The sequence below is a fragment of the Coenobita brevimanus genome, chromosome 45 (genome assembly GCF_032717465.1).
Source record: "Coenobita brevimanus isolate Jiangsu-jjx chromosome 45, ASM3271746v2, whole genome shotgun sequence".
NCBI classification, from domain to species: domain Eukaryota; kingdom Metazoa; phylum Arthropoda; class Malacostraca; order Decapoda; family Coenobitidae; genus Coenobita; species Coenobita brevimanus.
In genome coordinates this window covers 27,869,101-27,878,998 of record NC_136998.1, presented here as the reverse complement: position 1 = coordinate 27,878,998, position 9,898 = coordinate 27,869,101, and positions in this window count along the sequence as shown.

Below are 9,898 nucleotides of genomic sequence, written 5' to 3'. Positions count from 1 at the left end.
AATTTAAAGCATCACTATCAATGAGACCATGTGGATGACAGTACAGAGAGCAAATAGACAGATACGTGTTATTAAATTTTACTCTGCATGCGACAGCTTCCAGAGTAGAATTTAGAATCACTTCCGTTTGTGGGTGTGATTTGTGTGTGTATATGGCCACTCCGTGACCTTCATATCTTCTATACAAATGGTAGTGTTTTAACTGTGGAGGATCAGGGTGATCCTCCAGGCGCATCTCCTGTAAACAAACAACGTCTGGCCTGTGTATAGAAAGCAAGATTGCTATTTTGTGTAACTTATTTCCAATACCTCTACAATTCCACTGTAGTATAGTGAATGCAGCGGTTTAAGATTTTCGTTGGGGGCCTGTGTGCTTTGTCTTTTTTTGTCGCCCGCCAGCAGGCGAGCGACTACCATGGGACCTATCCCGGTGCTTGTTTGTGGAGATCTCCATAGTCTCATCAATAACGAGGCTCCCAGACTCCACCGAGGAAGAGCTATTCTTTCTCTCCCTCGCTGGACCAGGAGCAGGAAGGACATGAGAACGTGACTGTTTAGTGAGGGTGGTCAAATTAATTTTTTCTGACTTGTCAGGTTTCTGTTTTGGCCGCACTGACTGCGAAGGAGCAGCGGCAGCCTGGGAGTAGGAAGTAGCAACAGGGATATCCGTCATAGAGTTGGAGCGTACAGGAGGCTTAGACTGAGAGGTAGGGCATGGGGCATGAGGGGCGAAGGTAAGGTCAGTCTGTGTCTCAACGGTGCACATTACAGGACGGGACACAACCGCCGATGCATAGGAGATATTAGGCTTGGGAGTTGCATGCAACTCCTTCACCTTCCTCCTTGCATCGTAAAAGGAAATGCCCTCAGTTGCCTTCACTGTGCAGACCTCTTTCTCCTCCTTCCACTTGGGACAAACCCTCGAGGAAGTGGAGTGAGCATCCTTACAGTGAAAGCAGCACTCAGTCTCGGATGTACAGTTGTCAGCAGAGTGACCTACAGCCGCACACCTGCCACACACGAAGTTGGAAGCCCGACAAGCCTTTTCGTGGTGTCCATAGAGATGACGCTTTGCACAACGAAGGGGGTTTGGGATGTAGGGTCTGACGTTGATAATTTCGTATCCTACTTTCACATTAGTAGGGAGAGATACTTTGCCAAAAGTCAAGATAACTGTTGCAGTCTTCGTCCTGATGCCTTCTGAGAATCTGGTAATGAACCTTGCCTCTATTACGTCTTGCTGAGAAAGTTCCTGTACAATTTCTTCTTCCTCCAAAAGCACAAGATCCCTGCAGGTGATAACACCCTTGCAGGAATTCATGGAGTGGGGGATCGTTGTTTGGACATCATAATTGTGGAACTTCCTCAATTTAAGCAAATCCTTGACCTGGGCTGAGTTCGTGGTTGTTACGAGGTCTCCACTCGCAAGTTTTGTCACTTGTTCCACCTCTCCTGCACACCCATCAATCACCTTCTTGATGATGAAGGGATTGAGGCTGGACAGGGGAGTGGAACCAACCGCATGAATCTGTACAAACTCGGCGTTTTTTACATGAATGTCAAGGCGGGTACGTGTCTGGGGCCATTCAGTTTGGGGGCAGTCCGTCAGTGCAGCAGTCGGGGGTCGGTCAGGACTACCTCCCCCCCTTAGGCAGTAGTGGTGTCCGCCATAGTTAGCACGTCCCCCGTGAGGGGGAAGTGGGAAGAAAGAGAAAAACGACCAAGGGAGAAATTGCCCGGGGAAAACACACCTAGTCTGAGATTACCCTCTCAAACCACTCTCGGGAGGACGCGCCTGTGTGTAACTCACACCCCAGAGCGATCAGTGGGGGGTACACTCCAGAGGTGAGTAAGCAAAGGTGATCTCAGTAATTGGATATAGACACCTACTGTATCTGCTAAGGCCTGGGAGGAAAATGAGATCTAGCTAACCTAACTTTATTGGCCTATGTACAAAACTATTGCCGGTGAGGCAGTCCTATAGCGTTAGAGGAGAGAACAACGAATACACGTCCGTGCTTTCCACGACCATCCATCAAAGTCCCCTTACACAGCTTATACTGTTGTAATGTGGGATTTTATGACTGAGCCCTTGATTGTGATAGGACTATCATAGCACCTATATTATCGACACAATCTCATTATCTAGTTGCAACTATTGTCAGATAATCTCGTCTCATTATTATTACTTCATATATTATGTTCACCCTTGGATGCTGCCAGTCATTGTTTCAAATGTGGATACCAATTTTAAAGACCTTTCTATATATTTCCTCGTTTAAACCTTTCGGCATATCCAGGAGTTCAGACAACCGTTTCATAACAAAACACTCACTTTAGGCATAGATCAATGCATGGATGAGAAAAAAGGAACATTTCATAAAACTGTTTGTAGCACTGGTCGGCCTAAACAGCTTATAAGAGTGCAGCTGTTAACAGTGTTGGAAGCATACCAGAACAATGACACCAGACGTTTTAGTATACTGTTGATGCCAGGATAGCTATATTAGGACACTGTCTATCTATCTATCTATCTATTGCCCGACGCCTCAATCCCGTTTGGGGTGGCCACAAACAAATCACCTCCAAGTCGCCCTGTCCCCGGCTATTTCACTGCCCTGCTCCCAACTCACACCCCTCTCTCTCATATACCTCTCCACCCCATCCCTCCATCTCATCCTCGGCCTCCCCCTCCCTCTCTCCCCCTCCACCTCACTCATATACACTCTCTTCGTCAGTCTTTCACCCTCCATCCTCTCCACATGGCCAAACCACCTCAGTGTGTTCCTCATAACGCTTCCTATCACATCCACATCCACACCACAACGTTCCTTTATATCCTCATTCGTCAGCCTGTCTCTCCACGTGACTCCACAGGCTTCTCTTAAATAACTCATTTCCACTGCTCTCACTCTTGACTTGTGTCCTTCCAACAATGTCCAAGCTTCACTTCCGTACGTTAGAGATGGTATCACAATACTGTCATGTAGTAACTTTTTCACTTCCATGCTCACTTCCCTGTTTCTTATCACTGCTTTCAAGGAACCAGCAACCTTTCTTCCCTGCTGTACCCTTTCAAGCACTTCACCCTCCAAACCTCCGTCCTTACTCATCACACTACCCAAATACTTAAACGTACTCACATTTTCCAATTCCTCACCATCCAACCTCGCTGTGCATTCACTAACTTCACCTCTCTCAAAGACCATCACTTTACTCTTCCCTACATTCACCTTTAGGTTCCGTTTCTTACACACTCTCTCAAACTCATCCACCAAGCCTTGCAGCTCCCCTTCGTCTTCACTCAACAACACAGTATCATCTGCAAACAACAGTACAAGGAGTTTCCAAACACTATCCTCTCTCACCAGGGCCACTCCAAAATCCACTACCCTACCTTGTACCTCTTTTATTACCCCATCCATGTACAGATTGAACAACCATGGAGACATGACACATCCCTGTTTCAAACCAACTTTCAAAGAGAAAAATTCACTTAGTTCACCATCCACAAGCACTGCAGCCTTCGCACCATCGTAGATACTCTTAACAGCATTCAACAACTTCCCATCTACTCCATATATTCTTAACACTTTCCACAATCCTTGTCTATCCACCCTGTCATATGCTTTCTCCAAATCCATGAAAGCCGCATACAACTTCTTTCCCTTCTCTAGAAACTTTTCCACTAAAGATCTAAGAATGAATATCTGATCTACACAACCTCTTCCCTTCCTAAAGCCTCCCTGTTCTTCTCCAACTAATTTCTCTGTTCTTTCTCTAACTCTGTCTATAAGTATCCTACCATACACTTTTCCTATTATACTAAGAAGACAAATGCCCCTATGATTACCACACACTTCTTTTTCCCCTTTTCCTTTGTACAAGGGAATAATTATACCTGACTTCCAATCCTTCGGGACTCTACCTTCCTCCCAGGCCAATCTGCACATCTTCCACATCCATTCTACTACTATCTCTCCCCCATGCTTCAGCATTTCACCACACACTTCATCAATTCCTGGGACTTTCCCCGATTTAACTTTCTTCATTGCTTCCACAACTTCTATCCTACTGATTTCTTCCTGTCTTCTTACCTCCCTCCTTCTCCCAGCCATTCCCCAGCCACTTATACTCGCATTACTACCATCCTCTACGTTCAGCAATTCCTTAAAGTGTTCTCTCCATCTGCTCACTTTTTCTCCCTTCTCCACTAGTAATCAACCATTTTTATCTTTCACTCCCCTGCTAACTTCACTTCCACCCTGTCTTACTCTTTTCACTTCTCTCCAGAACATTTTCTTACAGTCCCTCCACTTTACACTCAAATTCCTTTCAAATTCCTCATCCACTCTCTTCTTACTCTCTCTTACCAATCTTTTCACCTCTCTCTTCCTTTCCACATATAACTCTCTCTTCCGCCTCTCAACTTCTTCCACGCCCCTATTTCTCATCCATTCATTGTATGCTTTCTTCTTTTGTGCCACAGCCTGTTTCACCTCTTCAGTCCACCATGCTGTTCCTTGCACCCCCCTCCGTCTTCTCTTCCTTCCACACACCACATCACATGCTGCACATATTTCTTCTGTAAATATCTTACACATACCTTCCACGTCTCCCATCTGCTCCAATTCATATTTGCCCAATCGTTCCTCCACTTCTCTCTTATACTCTGCCTTTTTCTCATCCTCTTGTAACCTTTCCACTCTCCTTGCAACTACTCCTTCCTCTCGTCTTTCCCTTCTTCTATTCCTCCATCTTACTTGCATCCTAATTCTGGCCACCACCAAGTAGTGGTCAGAAAGTCCACTCCCCCAACCTCTATACACTCTTGCATCCTTTTCACATCTTCGCATCCTTTCATCCACACACACATAATCAATCATTGCCTTCCTTTCATTCAGTTCACCACCCACCCTTCTCATCACTCGCCATGTATACCTGTGGATCATTTTATGCCTGAAGAGGGTATTGGCTATCACCAACCCCCTCCCAGCACAAATGTCCACTAACGCACTCCCATTCTCATCTATCTCAGCAGGCACACCCCACTCACCAACTATTCCATCCACCTTCACATTACCAACTTTACCATTCATATCACCAATCAAAAACACTCTCTCATTCCTTCCAAACTTTTCCATGCACACTTCCACATTTGTCCAGAACTCTTCTCTCACTCTTCTAGCACGATCTTGCATTGGCGCATACACACACACAATCGCCCACATTTGTATTTCAACTATCAACTTTACCCACACAATCCTTGACCCAACTGATCCATACTGTCTTATGCTCTTCTTCCATCTTTTACTCACAACTATACACACTCCTTCCTTTGCCCTCTCATTCTCATCTACTCCTGCACATATACCCCATCCATACTCCCATTCTCTCACACTTTCTCCTCTGTCACTTGGAAGTAATTTTATGAAAGATCTGTAAAATCTAATAAATATTCCTTAGCAAATGAATGTAGTCATTAAACTGGCAAATATTCATTACCTACAAGCATAACATAAGCTGTAATGCATCGAGTAATATTATGCGGTAATATCCAGCAGTTCAAATGCCTCACAACACGCTTCATAAACCTCAGCAGCTATCTGGGGAGAGGGGAGGAGGGACGGGGTGTAGAGAGGGTGAATGCCATGTGCCAGATTTATCAAATCACCCACTGGGAAAGGAACGAAACTTCTGTGGCCAGTAGTACGTGCATCAGTTGCGGCAGCTGACAGTAATGAAACAGTACCCCCATCCTCACTCAGGGCTGCTGTTTGAACGTGAGCCAACCTGATGCACTCGTCTATAACTCTCTCTCTCTCAGAAGATTTTAATACACTTTCATCAGCCATCTAAGTACCCCCTGGACAACCTCCTGCGAACCCCTGGGGGCTCGCGAACCCCAGGCTAAGAACCCATGATAAGAAAGGCGGACCGAGTCACCCAACTCAGTTTAACCCGCCCCGTCCCGTCGACGTATGGGTACGTTGCAACGATTTGCATTTGCCGGTCCCGACGATGTACCGGTATGTCGTGCAATTGCAAAGTGCATAATTTCGACAATTTTCAAATTTCGCGCTTGATTTGCAGTACGTATCCTCGCATGACCTTCCCCTACCTGCTACCAGGCGGGGACACTCGATGACCCTGCGCGACCCGCACTAACCCGCCATTCATTCACTCACCTGGTAGCAACGGTCCTGCTCAGAGATGGCTAAGAGAGGTCTCTCAGAGGGCGAAATTCAAGCCGCCCTGGACGCCTTTACAGGAGACAGTGATTCCCCACTGGACGACAAGGTTGTGAATAAAGATTATGTGCAGCCAGAGGAGGAAGAAACCACCAGCAGTGACAAAGAAGTCCCGTCTCCCAGGAAGCGGCAGTACGTGACTTACCGTGCTGCTAGAGAGGGGCAGCCGACCAAGAAACCACGAGGAACATTCTATGCCTATCCCCAACATGACTTGGAACCAGATTTCGATGACGATGATGATGACGAGGACGGAGTCGTGGGACGTGCTGCCACGTGGTATGGACATGAGGTAATCACTCATCATGGCCCAGAGCGCACACCACGTTGGACGAGCAGGTATGGGCCTATAGTCGTACTCACGTAAATGTGTGCCTGTGGTGTGGCCCACACTTGTGAACAGTGTTGCCATGTTTTCTATACCGTTATTTCTCTCTCTCTCTTTCTCTTTCTCTCTCTCTCTCTCTCTCTCTCTCTTTCTTTCCTGGCGGGAGATGTGAGCCACCCTGAGTACTTTTGATTCTTTTATAAGTTATTTATAATTGTGCTTTCATTTGTTAATTTGGTTTTGTTATATTTAGTGATATTTATCATTTTTTGTATACGGCAACAGATGACCCATTATTGCAGTACCATGATTGATTTTCATTCAGTCATTCTCTTTCCCCTTCTTCCATCTCTCTCTCAGCCTGACAATGCCTCCACCACCACCACCCCCCATCATGCCGACAATGCAATCAACCTTGCCCCTCTCCTGCCTGCCTCTCTCTCTCTCTCTCTCTCTCTCTCTCTCTCTCTCTCTCTTATTGCAAGAGACATTTTGGATATTTTCTTTTACATAATATTGTATATTATGTAAATTTGACATCATTTCCACACCACCCTTGAGGTCAAGGCCACCGACTGGGTCTGAAAGTGTTGCCGCTCGCGAGTGAATAATGTTTTTTTTTTTTTGTATTGGCATATACCTACTATTTTGTCCTACATATTAGCTTATGATTATAAATGTGATTATTCGTCGCCCTTAAAATTACGGTAAAAGCCAGTAAATGTGAGCATTTTTCCCTAGCAACACCTGTACAAGCTATGCTTGGGTCTATGGAGGTACGTACTTTACCTTAGGCCAGACTGGGTGCGTCAGTGTTGCCACTCACAAGAATTATATGAATTATTTCTTTTACTTTGGATATTGGCATATTTCTTCTTTTTTCAGGCTCATTATCTTATATCCATAACTGTGATATTATTACTAAAATGCATGGCTTGAAGAACAGTGCCCCCGAAGAATACCATAGTACCCCCGACGACAGGGCAAGCCAAACACAGCTTAGTATGCCCAAAGATGCGCCGACACCCCCACACGGACCCCACAGGGTAGCCGCCACCAGTCACCACCACTCCCGGCAACAGCGACATATGTCAGCCTGGGCCATGCGCCCCTGTGTCTTGCAGCCACCACGCCGCCGCCACCATAGGAGAAGGACACTACCTTTGCAGAGTGGAATTGTTGAGCCAGCTAGGGGTGGAGTTAGAAAAGATACTCCAGACGGCGCCCCTCTGGTAGAGACGATCTATGGTCGCTCCCAAAGTGTTCCGGTAGAGACGATATATGGTCGCTCCTAAAGTATTCCGGTAGAGACGATCTATGGTCTCCCCCGAAGTGTTCTGGTAGAGACGATCTATGGTCGCTCCAATCCTCGTGAGACGATCTATGGTCGCTCCGAAAGTGCTCCGGTAGAGACGATCTATGGTCGCTCCAAAAGTGCTCCGGTAGAGACGATCTATGGTCACTCCGAAAGTGCTTCGGTAGAGACGATCTATGGTCGCTCCCATCTTCGTGAGACGATCTATGGTTGCTCCCATCCTCGTGAGACGATCTATGGTCGCTCCAAAAGTGCTTCGGTAGAGACCATCTATGGTCGCTCCAAGAGTGTCTTGGTAGAGACGATCTATGGTCGCTCCCATCCTCGTGAGACGATCCATGGTCGCTCCGAAAGTGCTCCGGTAGAGACGATTCATGGTCGCTCCCATCCTTGTGAGACGATCTATGGTCGCTCCGAGAGTGTCTTGGTAGAGATGACCTATTGTCGCTCCCTTCCTCGTGAGACGATCTACTGTCGCTCCAAGGGTGTGCAGAGAGAGGTGAGTGGAGAGACGTCCCCACGGCAGGAGACTAGAGCCCAGGCTTCCTGTCCCAGAGTGACCCAGACGGGCCTCACAGCCTCCCCTGGTCTCTGTTCCCTACGCCTGGCTCTAGAGCAGACGCATCTGATGGACCCCAGTGGAAGTCGCTGCCGCAGCCCTCCCCTGTTGGCGCCCCTAGACGCTGGAGACCACAGCCCACAGTCTCTCTCGGTTCTCCCCAGAACACCCGGGCGTGATCTCTTTACGCCCCCACGACGCCGGGACTTATCACAGAGGTTCCTGGAGCTATTCAGCCCCAGTCCTGAGGGCCACACACCTGAGCCAAGTCCGGAAGCCACGGAAAGCCCAGGACGCGAGAGGACGCCCTTACGAGTTATCCTGTGCCCTCTCGGCACGCCTCGCATTGGCGGTGCCCCTAGCCCGGCAGGATCGCTGACGACATGTTCCTGCCTATCCCTCTGATGAATACGTGTGATATTGTAACACGAGTGATTTAGGTTAAGTGTGATTTCCCCTAATGAAAGTATTGTGCAGTGATTTCATATAGTGAATATCGGGGTAAATAAGATCACAGTGAGAAGTTAAAGGACGAGAGTGTGGAACAAGATCTGATTGACTATACGTGTGAGTGACATCCCTGTTATACAATTAATAAGCCTGTGCCGCCGGGAGATTCCCCTATAAAGACATACCCCCATTACTGTGAAGGAATATTGTGAAAGGAAGTATTAATGGTATTCTCTCCCTCCCCCACGCTACCCATAAATCTTGTTTACCACCCTCTCTCACTCCAATAACTCGAGTAAGTGTAAATCAAGAATAAAATCAATTACCAAAGTCTTTTGGCTAGTGGAAACCATATAAACTTCACGGCTAATATCTGCCGCCCTCCAGTATTACCATAACTTTCCCCTAGCCGCCACAAGTCACTCCCTGCACCTCCCCTATCTCCTCCTAGTGAGACTCAACCCTCCTCCCGCGCCCCCGCACGCACCTATATTTACTGCACTCCTGATACACTAGGATTGTTTGTGTTGTCATTACTATCAGAGAAGCAAGTATCCTGCGAGATACACATATCCTAGATAAGGTTTTATATTGCTATATATTGTGCTGTAATGTCTGCTGATTTGTCCTGTGTCTGACTGTGGTAATATACGTGTAAAGGTTGTTGCCTAGAGTTTTTGTGTCCTACCTCTCTTTATTGCACTAAGCTCCGGTCTCGAAAGAGGACCCAGCTCCACGTTAGGTGAAATGGGAACGAGAAGTCGAGCCTAATTTCACCTAGCATTACACTGGTGGCCAGCGGTGGTTCTAGACCCGGGCGTAAGAGAGAGGTAATCAGGAAATATTTGGCAAAATGGCAACCAAACTGCACGTTCAGTTACCCAAGTTTGACCCTGACCAGTATGATATACACACATATCTGGCAATAATTAAACCCTTACTGGATATTGGCTTTGAAAATGACCAACAAAAAATTGCAGTCACACTACCACTAT